We start from the raw sequence: 18788 nt of genomic DNA, 5'->3' as shown, positions 1-18788 counted from the left end.
GTTCTCAGAGCTCATGCCCCTTGGGTGCCCACTTCTTGCCCAGATGGTAGCCCTGTTGAGGCAGGGGAACACCGGCACTCCCTTTGTGAAGGGCTTCGAGCTGAGACCAGAGCTGAGACCACGGTGGAGAATGGGGTGTGATGTCAGGCTTCAAAGCACCCCTTCCCTCTCCCCCTGCTGGCCCCGAATGCCTTTGACATTCACATCAGGTGTAATCAACACACAGGGTTACCTGGTGAGGGGCCTTAGTGGCAGTCCTTTTCATTGCACAGAGGACAGGTGGCTTGTTCAAAGTCAGGCCAAGCTGGGCGTGGTGTCTGGCTGCTCCGTGCCCTGAGCCCCTGCTCTGCACACCGAAGTTGCTATCGTGTGCCACGTACACTCCCCTCCTTCCTTCCTGCCAACAGACTGTACAGACTGTAGGTAGAATTTTTTTTAAAAAGATTTATTTATTTATGCACACAAGAACTGGGGTAGAGGCCAGAGGTGCAGGGGGTGAGAGGACTCACCAGAGACAGAGTGGAGAGCAGAACAGGCAGATGGATGAAGTACACTGCTGAGGGGAGCAGCGGGTGGGTCAGAAGAGATCTGTCGTGCCCTGTGGGTCACTTCCAGGGCGGGGATCGGACTCGTGCTGCAGTGGCTGCGACAGCTTCATAATGCTGTGCTTTGACCTGTTGTGCCACCAGGGAGGGCCTGGTACTGTTTTTATTGACCAGAGCCTAGCTCAGTCATGCCTTCTGGTATCCACGGTCTGGGATTTTCCCCGCAATGGGCTCTTGTTCCCAGGCACGGAGGATGAGGTTCTCTCGGTCCGCGTGTCAGTCCCCTCCAGCCTCCTCCCAGGCCTCCACTCCCTTCCCTAGCGATCCAGTGCGCAGTTGAAGTCCTCTGCTGAAGCTCTTTTCACCTCCCTCCCAGAACTCTTCCCTCACACTTTTCTCTGTATCACGCTGCTCTGAACACTCCCTGTCCATCTCCTTCAGGCCACAGGGCCTCCTGGCCACACAGGCACACTTTGCCTAGAGACCCAATCTGTCCCGTCCAGCTCACTGTGTTCCGGAGCATTCTCGGCACACGCGTCCCTCGCACTCCCTCCTCCTCGGGCAACACACCGTCCCTGTGGGGTGGCCCCGATGGTGCCTGTCTCTGAAAGGGCATTTCCTTAGCCTCACGGGGCTCAGCTTGCCGTGGGTGCGTTACAGACTCAGAATCTGCATCATAGAAGCGGGCTTAGCTGTGTGACCCTGAGCCTCCGGAGTGCACGCCCCGGCAACTGTCCCCTCAAGCAGTGTTCTGGCACCCTCCTAAGTACGGTGGGAACTAATCTTCTAGGAAGCTTAAAACACACAATTAGAAATTGAGAAATATACCTCCCTGGCCTTACTAAAGCTTTTGTGGTCCTTCATGTCTCCCCAAAGGAGAGGTCACTGCTTTTTTTTCCTAAAAAATTTCATGCTGTGGTCAAAGGGCGGAGGAAGAGTGTGCCCGTGTGGGCTTCTGGTGCTGAAGGGCGCTTTGTGTGCGCGGGGATGCCAGGGAGGAGCGTGCATCCAGGCCGGAGCACACTTGGAGCACGATGCTTTCAGGAACGCTGAGTGGCGGGGGCCAGAAAGGCGCATCTTAGTGGGAAAGTTGGAACTTGGGAAGAATGTGCCCGAGGACAGGCAAAGCGCTCCGATGGAAGTAAACCTGTCCAAGTCCTGGAGAATGAAAAACACATTTGAAGATGAAGAAAGACGGGGGGAAAAGGAACAGAATGGACAGTTACAAAACTCCCATTTTATTTGTTTCAAAATTTTCCTGGGATGGGCTCCCAGATCCTCACCCCACTACCAGGAGCTCGGGCTCGTTATTAAAGCTCTGTTCTGCCCTCCAGATTTCCTTCTTTTACTCTTTTCTTGTTTCATGTTTCAGTAATGACCTTGAATAAACCTAGATCTTTATCTGTTTGGTTCAAGTTGGTTCAATGGTTATTTCTTTAATTATTTTTATTGCGGTCAGCTTGGTTTAGAGCCCTGGCCACGGTTTAGGGGTACAGGTGCACACCTCCCAGATGTAGATCGTGCCACCACACCCACTGCCAAGACACCCTAGTCCTCTACCACAGTCCATGGGCCCCCCTTTACCTCCATTCTCCTCCTCTGGCAGCCTCGTCCTGCAGACTCCCTTGAAGGGTGTAGTTAGGTTTAGTTTTGTCTTTAGCTTTGGTTTAGCTTGTCAACCGTCATTTACTGAGCGCCCACTACGTGCCTGGCTCTGCTGGGCCTACCAAGACAAGCGAGAGTCTTTTCACTTGGGGCGTCTTAGGCAGCGTGTGGGGAGAGGGCCCCTTCGACACAATGACAGGTTGTTTCAATATGGCGCCTGGCAGAGTATGTACAGAGGTATCTGTCCGAGTCGTGGGCTTCAGCGGCTGCTTCTATGAGGTGACAGCTCCTTTTGGTCCGTAGGTGCAGTGTGGAGGGATGTGAGGCTCTTAGGAGCCCATGAAAATGTCTTCATCTCAAAGAAATCAGATAAAAGAAATGAATATGATTCAGGTGGGATTTTATTTGTCTTTAGACCCATACTGTGACAAGGTAATTCTGGATATTTTTTATGGGCAAGGGCCTAGAAAGGCAAAAGTGCCTAGAACCCTGACAGTGGAGGTGACTTTTATCTGCCTCCTCAGGATTTCTGCAGGAAGTGCCACAACCTGGTTGACGAACAGAAGTTGATGGTCTCCCACCGTGAGACCATCAAGGCCAAGATGTCATTGGGGTTAGGCTGGTTTCTTCTGGGGTTGCTTCGGCATCTCTCCTCATCTCTGCTAACGCCTGGTGACCTGTGGCTTGCAGGTGGCCGTCTCTCTGTGTCCTCAGATCTCCCTTCAGAGCTTATCCCTGCTGCACATAGCTTGGGGTGATGGCTCACTCTAGGACACTCTGACCTAATTTAACCTGAAGTAATAACATCTGCAATGACCCTCCTTCCAGGTAAGTCTGAGTTGTCACCCCCAGGGGTTGCCATTTAATGTATGAATAGTATGTGTGTGTGTGTGATGTGGTGTGTGTGTGATGTGGTGTGTGTGCAGGGGGGTGGGCATTCAGCCTCTAGCAGTGACACTACTCCTGGCGAGTCCGTGCTTCTGCCCAGCAACCAGTAGGCTGTGCTTGAGACCGGAGCGATGAGAGAGTCACATCAAGGGCTCTGGGTCCTCTTACCTCCCTCCCCCAGCCACAAAACATGCAGGCTCTTTCTGTAGGTCACAAGACGATGGTGGGAGATTATGGTGCAGACTGGACTGGAGCATTTTAGTTTCTGACCTGACTTTTAATGGAAGACGGCCAGACCTAACAATCTAGAAAATCCATCTTTACCCTCCAAGAGCTGAGCGTGACATCGTTGAGAAATTTGAGCCTTCTTGTTGATTCAAGTTCTATAGAACATTGGTCTGCACGTGGCCCTCGGGGGGCCTCCGGGGGCCGAGGGGGGCGCTCTCTCGGTCTCACTGCTGGAGCTGTCTTCTCCCCATTCCTTAGGGACAGGCTCTGAGCCAGGAGACACATGCCAGGAAGTGGAGATAAGGGTTCTGAGTGAATGATAAGCCTCCGCTTCCCACCTCCTGTCCTCACTGGTGGGGGCTGGGCAGACTTCTCACAGGTTCCGTGGGCTATTCTGGGGAGAGGGCCACACAGTCACCCGGGCACAAGCCTGGCAGGAGCCTCCCGCAGCCTGTTTTGAATCTGCATCTCTAATGGCGCCTTTGGCCCGGGAGTTTAGGGCGCTGTATCCTGCCGTCCAGGCCGGGTGGGCGCTTAGCGGGTGGCAAGGACGCCAGCCAACACCACTTCTCACTCCGCTCCCCGCCTCAAGTCTGCAAATACTCTGGTGTCTGGTCCTGGTTAGGTTGGGCTGAGTTGACAGTTTATAGCTTCACCCTGAAGTGCCACCTCACCTGTGGTTGACCACATGCTCCCATCTTCACTTCTGAAGACCACAAGGCGCTGCCCAGTGGGCTGCCTGCGTTTGTGCTCAGCGCTTGCTGGCCATGCAGCGCGGCTGTGCTGTGGCTACCTTCCCGCCTGTGCAGGAGCCGGCTCGCCACGGCCCTCCTCTCCGCCGGCCTTTGCCAAACTCCCTGGATGGCAGCCATCTTGCGTTCCCCGTCTGTTTCTCTCACAGGATGCAAGGAAAACAGACCGAAAATGTGCTAAGTGCCTCATCACCTCCTTCCTTTCCCAGCCTCTCATTGCAAGGTCTGTGCATACTCTCCGCCTTGCACTTCTTAGTCATTTTAATAAAAATACCCCTACCCATGGGGATTACAATTGAGATGAAAAAAATTTTGCAAATTGTTTTAAAATTAACTTTTTTATTAAAAAAAAATACCCCTGTATGGCCGCGCAGGGTAAACATCTTGGCTTGAAAGTCTTTACAATTAGATCTCCTATTGCAACTGGAGTGACTGTCACTTAAAAATCGCAGAGAATAAAGGCTTCAAAGTGTGTCCTTTGTTTCTGAAGCATCTGAGCTGTTTTGCTCTTAACAGGAGGAAATATTTAGAAAAATCCAGGGCATTTCCAAACATCTGATTGCTCAGCTGGGTAAAAATACAATCTAAGTATTTCCTTTCAAATTTGCATCACTTTATGATTAGTCAGGGCTTTTGAAGTATGAATTTCCTCTCCCGAAATGTTTTTTATTACAGCTGTGTCTTTTTTATTTGGTGACCCAATTATATGACTCTTCAGCATGGAAAAATTCACATTATTGGTTTAAAGACTTTGTAAGGTTGTGTCTCAAACTTTTAAAAAGTTTGACTTTGTGATTTTGTTCTCAGGTATAGGAAAAGGGGTTCTGCGGGGGAGTGTTAAGGTTTTACTTTTTTTTATTTTTAAAAGAAATTTATCATTAATCACATAGACTTAAAAAATATTTTATTTATTTCTGCATACAGAACTGGGGTACAGGCCAGAGGAGCAGGGGTGGTGAGGAGATTCACCAGAGATGGAATAGGGAGCAGAACAAGCAGATTGATGAAGTCCAGTGCTGAGGGGAGCAGCAGGCAGGCAGGAGAGGTCTGCTGAGCCTCTTGGGTCACTCTCTGGCCGGGGATGGAACTCAGGCCTAGAGGTGGTGATGGTGCTGTGTTAAATCCTAGGCCACCAGGGAGGCCCAGTTTTAAGGTGTTTTGAGATAGAATGAGATAGAAACGAGAAAGAGTAGTGAAGATCCATAAATGTGCCTTTTATCCACTCATTAGTTAAGGGAAAGTTGGCATTGGGTGGAGACATTTCTGATTGTTGGAGCCGGAGCTGGTCTGGCTGTGGGGCTTCTTCATCGTGGATGATTTAGGACCCTCCTCAATTTCCTTTACCCGAAGGTCCACCCATAATCATCTGTTTGCCCCTAGTATCTTTTAACAATGAGTGCACTCTTTCAAGGTTGATGGAGTTTATTTCATTACTCAGACGTGTCCCAGGAGTTCTGGAAAAACATTGCCTCGGAGAGAATATAATCTGGCGATTTACATTCTTTAGAATTTGCTACTCTGGAGACAGTTTAGCACATAGGTTCTTTAAAAATAAAGTATTGATAGCTCCAGTGTTTTTATAATTTGTCCCAACCAGTTCATCATCATCGAAACATGGATTATGCTCCCCTTTTAAGACCAAGGTGTTTGCTTCCAAGTGAGAATTCAAAAAAATTCAGTGTGTGATTTTCCCCCTCCTTATCTTTCCTGAGAGGAGATATATAGTGTGAGCACGGGACACGCCTGCCAAAGCCAACTTTTAAAATAGACATAACGTAAGAGCAGCACACAGCTCGGCCTTGTTCCTGGCGGAGCCCCATCTCTGAGATCCGGCTCAGGGCTTGGCTTGGCAGCCCCGAAGCCAGCAGAGACACATTTGTCAAGGACAGAAAATGACTGCCTTTTGTTTTGAGCCACTTCATCCATCAATGGCATCATTCTGTGCAACTTGATATAGAAATATCAGAAGTACCTTCCCTCCAGGCAGACACATTTAAAAAATGGTGCTTTGGAGGGAGGTGGACTCTCTCCAAGCAGGCCAGGGGCTCAGTGAAGCCGGCCTCCCTCCCATCCCTGGTCACAGCTGATCAGTATCTGAAATTTGGAGATGGTTCCACTGCCAGTATTATAAGAGGCAAGAATAGAAAAATTCAAAATTCTCGGCCCTGAAGTAAGGGTGGTTGACGGGTTCACAAGAAACTAAAAAATATGGAAGTATTTCAGCCACTGTGGTGTTTGGCTTCAACAGTTTGGAGAACTCCACGGTGTCAGCGTTAGTTGTGTGTGAAGTTGTGTCCTCGGAAACATGGGGTCCATGCCATCTCTGGTCCCTGCCCATAGGCCTTGCTTGGGCACGGAAACATAACAGCTGTCCCCCCGGCAGCCCCTCAGCGGGAGGCCATCTTGGATGCAGGGTCTGCCCTAAGCTCACTGACTCTTGGCTTTCAAGGACAAAGGAGGATATCGGGACTGCGGCACCGGGGAAGAAGCCGTGTGAAGATGGAAGCAGAGACTGGCGCGATGCGTCTCGAAGCCAAGGGCTGCCGGCACCGCCAAAGTCAGGGGCGGTGCGCAGACGGTCTCTGAGCCTCCAGAAGGGCCTGAACCTGCTGCTTCTTGGCCTGGACACCGGGCGGGCTGGGTTTCTGTTGGAGACGGTCCAGCTTGTGGTCATCTGTTGCCACAGCAGCCTGGGAGCAGAAGTGGGGGGTGTGGCCACTCGGACGCCCATCCATTAGCCTCATTTCGTGTCCGGGAGGCCAGCAACTTGCCTGGTTCCACAGTGGGTGCACAGCTGAGCTCAGACCGGAGCATGTGATGGCCGACCCTGCGTTTCAGGGTGCTCCCATCTGCTCGCCTCCACCGACGCACATCCAGGGTGCGCAGCCCGCAGGGTCAGGTGCTGGAAATTGCCGGGGGTGAGACCTGACAGTGTTTTGCGGGTGTGGCCTGTAAGAGTGTGTTCTTGGAAGGGGCAGAAAAGCTCACTTCAAATTTGGCCTTTGCACCTGGACTTTAAAGGAAGGAATTCCGGTGTGGAGAGGTGGTGGCGTGCTGGGATCTGGCGCATGCGCAGGTCCGCTACATGCATGCCCTCCGGCGAGGCTGGGTGGGCTGTGGGCATGGCTTTGCCCCCCAGTGGGTCTGGAGCTGCAGCAGGGAGTCCAAAAGGAACGTTCTAGAGCTCCAAGGTACTGGTATTTGCTAGTTGTCTCGTGGACCTGCCAGGGACCTGCGCTTGGCTCCAAGCTATATTTTGGAAGCACGTGGCTTGCCTGAGTTCACAGGTCCGCAGCTGGGGAGGACGCTGCCCAGGCAGGTCTGATTTTGATGAGACTTTGGATCACACACCCACATTTACATAGTAGAATATGCACTACATATTACACGTACATAATAGTATATGAAAATACACTAGTAATACATATACACCAACCTTTTTATTAGCGTTATCTGGATCATACGATTTTTCCGCGTGCTTTTGTAATTCATTTATTAGTTCATTAAAGGTACACCTAGCACCTTTTTCCTTTCCTTTGACATAGTAATTGAGGTAATGTAGGTTGATATGGTTATATCTGCTTTGGGGTTAATAGGTATAAACTCTACAAGTGTGTATTTGCAAACCCTGCTGGTGCTCTGAAAGTTGAATTGATGCTGGGGTAACTTAAGATTTTGGGGGCTGGAGATAGTGGGATAAAATGAATGGATTTTGCATGTGAGAAGAACAGACATTTTGGGGGTCAGGAGCTGCACACAATGCCCTGAGTGTTTATGTTCCCATTTCCGCACCAAATCATGTTGAAATCCTCACTCCCAAGGCATTTGGAGGTGAGGTTATTAGGGTGGAGCCTTCGAGAATGGGATTAGCGCCCTGGTCAGAGACCCCAAGCGCCATCACCGCCTCTTCCATGTGAGGACCCCACTGGGAGACGGTTGTCTAGATTGGAAGTGAGTTCTCATTAGACGCCATGTTTACCACTGCCTTGACCTGGGGCTTCTCAGCATCTCAGAGCCTCGAGAAAGATGCGTGTTGTCTGCCATCCACCGTCTGTGGTATTCTGTGACAGCAGCTGGATTGTTCGGGTAGCGCTGAACACGGGATGCAGAGTGGATCCCGCTGGCCGCCCCAGTGGACTCCGGCTGTGGTCAAGTGTCTGCTCTTGTTGTTGCATGGTCCTGGCCTCGGGAGACCCCGCTGGTGTGAGAGGCATCCCCAGGACCGCCAGTTCCCTTTATTAGTGATCGAAAGATACACAGGTGTTGCAGTTTTGGCCAATGAACCGTCTTCCATGGTAGGGGATGGGCAGGAGGGCTGTTTCCAAACGGCTCCTCTGGACATTGCAGTGTCTGTCCCAGTGTCTAGACGGGGCCGCCATCATGCTGGTGACCAGAGGCAGAGCCCAACACCAGGGGTGCTGAAGGGATAGGAGGGAGGAAGCCTGAGTGTTACGGCCTGGACCCATGCTTGCCTTCAAGGCCCCTGTTCCTGCCACCATATTGCCTTGTTGGCAGGGATTCAGCATGGTGGAGGTCTTCCTGGAGGAAGTGACTTGCAGGATCTCAGGAAGATGAGGACAAAGAGGGAAGGCAGGTCAGGCAGAGAGCACAGTGTTCAGGAAGGCTTTGGTGAGAGGTGCTCTCCTCTGCATTTAAGACACTGGAAAATGTGTTCTGCCTGTTACCAGGCGGGGTGGTGATCTCGTGTAGAGAGGGCAGCCGAGGAGGGGGAAGAAGTAGAGATACGAATGGAGACAGAGGAGCTGGATTAGAAACAGCACAGAAGTTTACAATGATTCATGCAAACGAGCAGGCGGAAGGTGGGGTATGCTTTGGGAGCTTGTGAAATTGCTTCAATCGAGACGTGATGGGATTCTGGAACCAGGTGGCAGCAATGATAATGAAAGTCAGGGGTGGGTGAAAAAGAGCAGGGAGGGAGAGCTGGTATTTGGCAGTGGGCGAGCTCTGGGGGAGATGGAGGCTGCCAAGGGGGTGCCAAGAATCTGGTGCGATGCGGTTCTGGTGAAAGACCGACCGGTCAGGAGGGTGGGCTGGGCTGGGCTGGAGCTCCGTGGTGGCTGTGTGAGTGGGCTGTGCTGACAGGGATGGGGAGGGCACCCTCTGTGGGCCACAACAGGTCAGTGGGTGCCTCTTGAACTGAGCTCTGGAATATCCACAGGATTATGTGGGGCTCCCTTATGGGGACTGGTGAAGGACAGGCTTTGAGCTCCGACATTGTTCCTCCCAGTCCTGCTCTCTGTCTCTGTTCTTTCAGCACTGTTTTCTTTTTCTGTATTTTATATTATTAAAAATTAAAAGTTGTATTATTTTAATGGCAGTAACGTTGGCTTATGATACTGTCTATTATTTAGGGGCACAGGGTCACACCTCTTTAGGTAGATGTTACCACACCACTCCTATTATCAGAGCAGCAATACCCACCCCCTCTGCTCCCCTTCATGGTCCTCGGGACTCCGCACCTCTCTCCCAACCCTCTCTGGCAGCCTCAGTTCTACAGTCAGATTTGTAGGGTTTGTTTTTGTTTAGTGTTGTCTGTTCCTTTGCTTTGTTTATATTCCACATGTGAGTGAAATTATTTGGCATTTGACTTTTTTCTTCTGACTCATTTCACTGAGCATCATCACCTCCAGTTCTATCCATGTTGTCACAAATGCAAGACTTCACCTTTTTTATTGCTGAGTAGTATTCCATTGCCAATGTACACCACATCTCCTTTATCCACGCCCCCTGGGGCATTTAGATTGTTTCCACCACCTGGCTGTTGTAAATAGTGCTTGGCAGCTGTTTATACTCAGGGCCCAGGCTTGACTTGTGAATTCCAAAGCGCTAGAGTCTTGAACATCAAGAGTGTTGCTTTCAAGACGATGGCCTTCTGCTTTGTTAAAAGGCAAAGTGTTACCGGAAATTCCATGCTTGTTGCCTTTACATTCCAGTCTTCTCTGAACATGCATTATTAGTGGGCTGGAAGCAAGTGCTGACATAGCAAACTCTTCCCTCACACAGGTAGTAGCCAAGAAGGGTGGAAAGGGACGAAATCGTGGCCTGCTAGGGGTGAGGCCTAAGGGGGAAGATAGCCATCTGAAACGCTGGAGAGCCCTGTGGCCCAGCTGACTGCGGAGGTTTCACTTCCGCTGGAAGGTCGTTTCTGGCCTTTCTTCGCGGCCTTTTCCCTTTCTTTGCCCGAAGGGCATAGATGTACAAACTGGGGGACAGGTGGTTGGGGGCCAGTACCCCCCATGCAGTCCCGAGCCTGCTCCTAGTTCTGGGAAGATGGAGGAAGTCCTTTGGCACTGACTGAACAAACAAACACCCACCCAAACCAAACACCGCAAAGCCTCACACTGAAAACTTTCCACTTGCAAACATGTTTTTGTCGCTGCCAAAGGGCGAGGGTTGCAACATTTTGGTGTCTTTGGCCCCAAACCCGAGGACTCTGCAGTTTTCCCAAAGCACCTAAAATAAAGAATTCCTTTTGGCAAAAACACCATGTTTGTAAACAGAACAGCTTTTACTTTTGAGAAACTCAATTCCCCCTTAGATGAAGCGTTTTTCAGACTAAAGGCCCGGGGCTGTTTCCGTGTGGATTGTCACTGGCAGGCAGGTATCTCTGCGGTGTGTGTGTTTCTCATTAGCGGGGTGTGTGTTTGGAATGCCTGCTTGTCGGCCAACTGCTGATCGCCTCCTGAAGCATCTCGAGAGAAGGCTTTGACGAGGAGGTGCTGGATTCTTCCAGACTCTGGTGCTTGGGCCCCAGAAGACACAGCCGGGAAGTCCCCAGAGAGAGTGCCAACCTCCCCCTCCCAGCAGGCCCGACCTGAAGGCAGCAACTTGCTTTGTAGATCCTTTCAGGACGACCCTGCCTCTGTGAGGGGGGCCTTTCCCGCTCAGGGCCCAGAGGTCTTGGGGTCCCATGGGCACTCTAAAGACCTCCCTTTGCAGGGAGGCCCCGAATCTTAAACTCAGTCTCAGACACGATCTTCACGAACTATTCAACATGTAAAACCGTCAGGTCTAAAATCCAAAGATGAAGTCAGTTTTTTTAATTTGTGGGATTTCTAGGAATGACCACAGAGATGTTTACATATATTTATTGCAGTGAAATTCAAATAACATAAAATCAACCGTTTAGCAGTTCAGTACCAGCATCTCTAGTTCCAAAACATTTCTGTCCTTCCAGAGCAAACCTCTCCCCCATGAAGCAGGGCTCAGGGCTGGTCTCTCACCATCTTCCTTCCCCTACCATTCTGTTTTTGAGGCTCGTCTATGCTAGGGGTCATTGGCTCTCACAATAGAGCCTGTAGAAGAGTGAACATGCCTTGTCTTGACGGCTGAGGGGACGCTCTAGGGGCCCGAGGCGTGAGCGCTGGTGTCCGGAGCCCCTGACAGTGAAGGTGTGTCAAGGCCCTGGGGGCCAGCTGGGCCTGTGGAAACAGCCTGGGCCTCTGACCCCACACCGGGGCTCCTGGCCCCCAGTCTGTGCTGCTCACAGCTCTTGTCTTCTCCTGGCCCCTCTGTGAAATCCAAAGCCACCCAGCCACCTGGCCTCAGGGTCCCGGCCGCCACCAGCACTTCCCATCTCAGGAGGCACCTGAGCTCTGGGCCAGAGGTGGGAGCAAGTGATGACTTAACATGTGGACAGGAAGGAGGGAGGTGAATTAGGACAAGTGATCAGCAGCAAAAAGGTTTTGGGTAGGCCTGTAATAAATTCATTATAAGAAAATAAATTTAAAAATGATTTGCCATATGGCTTTTTTCTTTTATGTTTTATTAATATTGTCTTTTTTTTTTTTTAAACCTGGTTTGATATCATTTTGCTTTGATCTTTCCCCTCATGTTTATATCCTCGCTATATTTTAGAAACTTTTTTTCTGGAAGCCAAAGAAGCCGTTCTTCCGAAAGAGGAGTTCACTCGTTCTGGAATTGGAAACATGCGTCGCTGCGTTTCAGAGCAACATTCAACTTTTGAGGGCCTCTTGTTCCCCTACTGAGCGGTCTTTGCACGCAGCCCCGAGCAGCCACGAGATGGCGCTCGTGCGCTATAGTAAGTGCGTTCCGCTGTTAAAAACTTCGGAAAAACAATTTGTCTTCATTTAAGGTCCTGGAAGTGCTTTGTGGATCACAGATTCCGCTTTCCCTCGCTGACTTTTATCTTAAAGCATCTATGATCAGCCCAGGGACTGTACTGTCAAAGTCCAAATACTGTGGCCACCTCTCCCTGGATGGTGACCTTGAGTAAGTCACTTAACTTCTCATCTACTAAGTGATGAATCAGTGAGAATCAAAAAGGTAATGTGCACCAAAGCGTCCTACGCCATGCATGTTTTTTTTTTTTAAACTTTATCTCCTTTATTTTCTTTTCCATCCAGATTTATAAGCAGCAGCTGGCACTGTATAATTTTTTTTTTTGCATTGTATAATTTTAAGGGGGCCAATGTAGTGACTTTGTACATGGATATATTGCAAAATGATCACCATAATAGGGGTATGCATTGATTTATTTGAAAGTTTACTTGTTCATACAGAACTGGGGTACAGGCCAGAGGCCCAGGGGTGGTGAGAAGCTTCCCCAGAGACAGAGTGGGGAGCAGAACAGCCCGACTGACGAAGTACACTGCTGAGGGGGGCAGTGGGCAGGTCAGGAGAGGTCTGTGGCATGTGGGTCACCTCCGGGGCAGGGATCGAACTCATGTGGAAGTGGCTTTAGCTTCTTAGTGCTGTGCTTTAACCCGCTGCGCCACCAGGGAGGGCCTTGCATTTATTTTCATTGTCAGTATTTTTACTCTTCATTTTTAAAAAAAAACATGGGTACAAAGATTAGCAATATGAGAATCACTTAAGGATTACATACACACGTGTGTACACACACATACACGCACGTGCACACACACACAAATATAGGTGATCCTTTAATATAAATGCCCTGATGCTCTGCTGGACCACTCAGGGACCATTGCCACCTACCTGTATCTCACAGCATGCAAGAAACTAGCGTCACCCACACATTGGCAATTCCCTGTTCTTCCTTGAACACAGAGTGCGCACCCAGACACCCCACATCACCGAGTGCTTGCCTTCACCACGGTCTGCCAAGGCCGCCCCTCTCTGTGGCCGACTGCAGCCACTAGCTATTGGGGCTCACGCCTGTATTCAGCTTACGCATGGGTAGATCAGGTCGGACTTCGGCTCCCCTGCCCTCATTCATGACGGGGCTCCCCTGAGGTCACGGTATGGAGAGCTGGGATGCAGCAGGGAATAACGAGGGCGCCTGGGACCTGCTTGGGCAGCTGCTTAGGCACTGGACCCGGACACACCGCTTCCTGCTGGACGTGCCCTGTGGGCTGGGCTGATCGTGCCCCGTGGTCACGTACCCGCCCCTGGCAGGGCCCCATCTCCGGCTAGAAGCTCCATTTTCCTCAAGTTACAGAATTATTTACTGTGGTTCACGCGGCTTATTCCATCTGAGCCGGGATTTTCTCAGTGTGGATTGCTGGAAACTCCGAGTCATTTTCAATCACCAATACTTATAGTTAAACAAATATTATTGAGGTGACGTTGGTTTGCAGCTCCGTATGTGAGTCACGGGCACAGGTGACCTCTTCAGACGTACATCACTGCACCACTCTGCCTCCCTCTACGGATCCCACTGGGCTCCCTCCGCGCCAGGGGCCAGATTCTGCCACCGAGTGTCCAGGCTTCGTCCTGCTTCCCCGTCCCTCCAGTCCTGGTACGTGTCCTATGCCTCTTACTTCTGCACCCCTCTGCTTCTACCCTTGTGGCCGCAAACGGGGGGCTTTGCTGGTGCCCCGACGGTGAACACGCCCATCCTCTGAGCCCACTTTCCGTGGGGCAGCCTGTTCCCACCCTCGGCGGTGGCGAAGGGAGCTGCAGTGGGCACAGGACTGCAGGGAGCTGTCACGACCTTGTTGACATCCTTCGGATGCATACCAAGGAGTGGCACTGCCCGGCCCTCTGTGGGTATAGCTCAACACTTTGAGAAATCGCCGTATTGTTTTCCGCAGGGGCTGGGCTGGCCTGCATCCGCCCACTGTGAGTCCACCCTCATCTGCCGGGGAGGCAGGAGGTCCAGCTGCCCGCGCTGGGGCTGGCAGCTTCGCCAGCCTGGGGGAGGGCAGTCTCTGACAGTCACCTCCACTCCCTGCCTGCCTGGACGCCCAGACCCAAGAAGGCACATTCTGGCCTGGGGATCAGTGACTAGCTGGTTTCCGAGTGTGCTTGCCAGTTTCTGTATTTTGGGCCCTGAAATCCCCGCGGTTGCCAGTGGGCCACTTCTGCGAAAGTGTCTCCTGCTGGGCACTGGCCTGTGCCCGGCGGTTCTGACCCCTCTGCTGGGCTTGGCGTGGCTGCGCTTGCTTCCAGGGCCTTCCCGGCTGCACGCTCGTCCCACCCACCTGGGGTTCTTGCTGAGGCATCGCTGGGGCTGAATGATGCCCACCGGGTCACATGCTGCCCCCCAGCTCCGCGAATGCCTGCATTTATGGCCGGGGTCTTTCCAGAGATTTTTACATAACACAAGCTTGCCAGACTCTAACTCAGTGTCCTGGTGCCTTAAGAGGCAGGAAGGACACGGCTCAGAGGTGCAGAGCCCGCGTGGGGACGCAGGGAACAGGTGGCCATGGCAAGCTGAAGAAACCCTCGGGGCTGCAGGCGGGACGTCGGCCTCAGCCTGTGGCGCTGGTGACGAGCCGCGCCCGAGCTCAGCCCGCAGGCCCGGCCGGTGGTGGTGGCAGCCAGGCGAGGAGGCAGATGACCCCGCGCCGCCTGCCCTGGCCCCCTGCGTCTCCCGCCCCTCCTTCCCATCCCTGCCCCGCGGTTATGGCCCGTGCTTGGGGGGCCCTGGCTCCCTCCGGGTGCGCCCCTTCCTCCCCTCGAGAGCACGGTGTCTCGGGGTTCTTGGCATCGTGGCTTCAGGCTAGCCGCTGGCGAGGCAAGGCGGGGAGGGACGGACGCTGGCTTAGCACTTGAGCGTGGGCGCGTGCGTGTGCTCCAGCTTGCTTGTGCGCACCCACGGCGTCTGCACGCGCGTCTGCACTCGGGGTGCGCGCAGAACCGCATGACGCATGCGCGCGAGCACTGCGGCTCCATGTTAACACTCTTGTGTGTACCACAGACGCGTCAGCTCACCCACGTGTGTCCCCACACACGCGTATGTGTGTCGGAGTGTGTGCACCTGGCTCAGGCGCAGAGGGCGCTGCTGGCCCTCCCCAGGGAGGAGCGACCTCTTCTGGAAGCCCAGTCCGGGGTCCCAGGCACACCTCGGGGCACCCCGGCCATGTCTCAGGGCCGCATTTTCCCGAGGGCAGCTGGGTCTTTGGCCCCAGCGGAGCTCCGAGTGGCGGCCAGCGTTCTGGGGGCTGCTGCAGGCTGGACGCGGAGCTGCAGCGGGGCCTCTCCTCCGTGCCTGTGGCTGCACTCGGGGCTGGCTGTCGCGCTCGGGCTTCACGGTGACTCCTGAGCATCAACAGCCTCGGCTGCAGCCAGTAGCTGCCTGGCCGGCGAGTATTTCTGTGCTTGGCGCTGGCCGAGGTCCCGCCCCAGCCCACAGTGAGCTGTTAGCAGCGCTCACTATGGGGTTTCCATTGCTGGCTGACTCCGCCTGGAGGGCGCCCCAGTTCCCAGTTCCGAGGATCCAGCCCCACACCCCAGGCTCACGGCCTTGCAGGGCCTGGAGGGGGTGGCGGTAGACTCCAGGGGAGCAGGTTCTGAGGGGCCATTTCAGGATGGGCAGTTGTTTTGGGGACACTTGTGCGATCCAGGAGCCAGGCATGGCGGAGGGGTGACGATGTGGCCGTCATCTCTTGGATGTGGATGTCATCTCTAGGACGTGGCCATCATCTCTAGGACGTGGACATGCCCGCGGGTCGTGCTGATGCCCAGCAGGAGGGTCAGCCCGTGAGCCCCTGCCTGCCCTGTCGGCTGGATGCTGGCGGCCTCAGGAGAGGGCAGCCAGGGGCCTCTTCAGCCCAGGGCAGCATCTGCAGAGCTTGGACAGCCAAGGGGTGCAGTGGACCACCTCACCCCCCGCCCTGGGAGAATGTACCCTGCCGGGAGGCGGCACACACCATGCACTGACCATAACCCAGAGGGGCTCCTCGTGGCTGCCCCCGGGTGAGGCTCAGGGCTGTGTCTCTTGCTGTGGCCGGGCAGGTGCTGGGGTGGTGCCACAGATGGAAGTGACACTAGGCGGGGACCCTTTTGGTCAAAGGTTAATTCCTGCTCTCCCCACGTGAGGCTTGCCCACGAAGGTGAGGTGCCCTGGAAGGCCCAGCCCCTGGACCCCTGGACCCTAGTTCTCAGGTCTGGTCTGGCACTTCTATCCCCAGTTTCTGGAGAGTCTTGTCATCGGTGGACACTGAGTCTTGTCTAATGTTCTCCCTGATATGGTCACCGATGTGGTGACTGGCATTGATCTGTTTGTGGGTTTTAAAGATAATGACCTCAGTGCCCAGCAGAGGAGGGGACGGACAAGGAAGAAGTGGCATGCTTGGAAGTGGGGTACCACTCAACTATGAAGAAGGGTAAGTCTTGTATCTGCGACCACTCGGATGGACCTGGAAGGTCTGACGCCGAAGGAAGTAATCGGAAGAGAAAGACACCCCCTGCGGATTCCGGCATCTTTGTAGAGAAAAAGAACAGTGAGACGGACAAAGCCAAGCCCGGAGCAGCCCTAGAAGCTGGCAGCAGAGTTGAGGTGAAGAGCGTAGTGGGCACAGCAGGCACAGAGCCAGTGGGCAGTGGGGAGGCCTCTGGGGGCTCGGGTGGTGGCTGGGGTGTGGGGACAGGCATTTGAAGGGGGGTGGACTCCTAAGTCACACAGCAGGTTGTAACCAACTACCATGAGCCACCTCTGTCCCCAGACACCAGCCCGCAGGTGTGAACTGACCCCTGCTGCAGGCTGTGGTCAGCAGGCTGTGGTCAACACGCGGGGAGCGCTGAAGGTGAAGGGGGGTGCAGACATCACACCAGGGGCCCCAGCTCCTGCTCACCGCCCAGCTCCCACCACAACAAGAACTCGGGAGAGGAAAGGTCAGAGCCTGAAGGGCTATTTGTTTTCACTGAAACTTCATCCCTCCCACTTAACACCCGTCTAACCAGCAAGGGAATCAATTACCACGTGTCAGCCCGAAATCTGACACAGAAATGAAAGAAGGGCACAGTCTCCCCAGGGGCTGGCAGGCGGGCGGGTGGGCAACCTGGGAAACGGGGAGGGAGGTGGGCGCGGGCTGGAGCGGCGAGACGGGGCTCCCAAGCTCTCTGCCCCTCCTCGGGCCTCGGACCCCAGGTCAGCGTGCCCAGCGCGGCCGTTTCCATCAGCCAGGTGGTCAGCAGACGCGGGAGGTTATTGGACTTCGGTTACCAGGTCACTCCACTTAATAACTGAAGACCAAGGCTTCTAGGCGGTTACTGTTTTCTAGCGGCGGTGGGTGGCGCTTGGCTCGGACATTTGTCCGCGTGTCCACCGCGCCTGCCCCGGTGACGTCATTCGCTTTCTCCCTTTGCGCAAGTCCCGCAAGGGGTGCGCCCCGCTGCTCCAGCGGAATCCTCAAAGTTCAGGGGGTGCTGCCGGGTGGCGCCCGCCCCAGCTGTTTTAGCTAAATAAGATGCTTTTCACTTCCCAACTGTTGTCAATGAGGGACGTTGCACCCACACTTCCGCACCTCCCCGGTTAGGGGGTTTCGGGGTGCCCGCTGTTGGAAGTGGGGCTCGCGCGGCTGGAGCCGGGCACCAGCGGTGGTCACCGCGAGGTGTCCGCGTTCAGCAGCCGAATGACGAGCCGATGAAGCAGCTGAGAAAAGCAGCCATCGGCTGCAGAGAACGAATCCGCCCGCGTCGTCTGGGCAGTGGCTCCTTCTGTGAACATTGAGTCTGATGATGAAGTCGCCTCTTTCTGACTCTACTTTCTGGTGATGTCTTTTCTGCTAAGCTAAACGGTGCTCCGTGTCTGCGTCTGTTGTTTGCAGAAGGAGAAAGCACATGCTTGCTTTCTCTTTGCTCACACCCTCCATAATGTTCACTGCCGCACAGTCACGCGCGGTCCCGCTTCCCGGCTGGCATTTCCCTGGGCTCACCTCTGCCCCTGTCTCCTGGTGGAAGTGGCCCGGCTGTCTCCGACGCCTTAAACCCAGCATGTCGAAGTCGCACCAGTCACTTCTTCCCGATTTGTTGTGCACCCCGGTTTCCCTGTCTCCCTGTTTTCCTCCTCCCCCTTCTTCTCTCCATTCAAATGTGGGAGCAAAATCCCAGGGGCCACTTAAACCTGAAACCAGAGAGCCTGTCTTGACCCCCACCTCTCCTGTCCTCTAGGTTGACACGATGTTATTGACTTTTCTCTGCCATTCCAGCTGCTGGGCTCTGTTTCCGGCCTGGGTCCTGCTTTCCTGCCTGTTTGACGGCCTCACGGCTCTCACCTCTGGGGCTTGCTAGGGTGGGACCTTTTTTTTCTTTTTCTTTTTAGCCAGTGAAATTTCAGTCTTAAATCAGGCTCCTGCCCCCAGTTTTATTGAGATGTAATTGACACCTAAATGTGTATTAATTTGAGATGTACAAGACATCTTTTTTTTTTTTTTAAGGGGACATTAGTTACTTGTTTTCTTTTCTTCAAGATGTATTTATTTATGCATTCAGTATTGGGGCACAGGCCAGAGGTGTGGGGGGTGAGAGGATTCACCAGAGACAGAGTGGGGAGCAGAACAGGCAGATCTATGAAGTACACTGCTGTGGGGAGCAGCGG

Source organism: Condylura cristata, unplaced genomic scaffold (genome assembly GCF_000260355.1).
Source record: "Condylura cristata isolate star-nosed mole 26May11 unplaced genomic scaffold, ConCri1.0 scaffold00003, whole genome shotgun sequence".
NCBI lineage: Eukaryota > Metazoa > Chordata > Mammalia > Eulipotyphla > Talpidae > Condylura > Condylura cristata.
Note: the sequence above shows the minus strand (reverse complement) of the source record.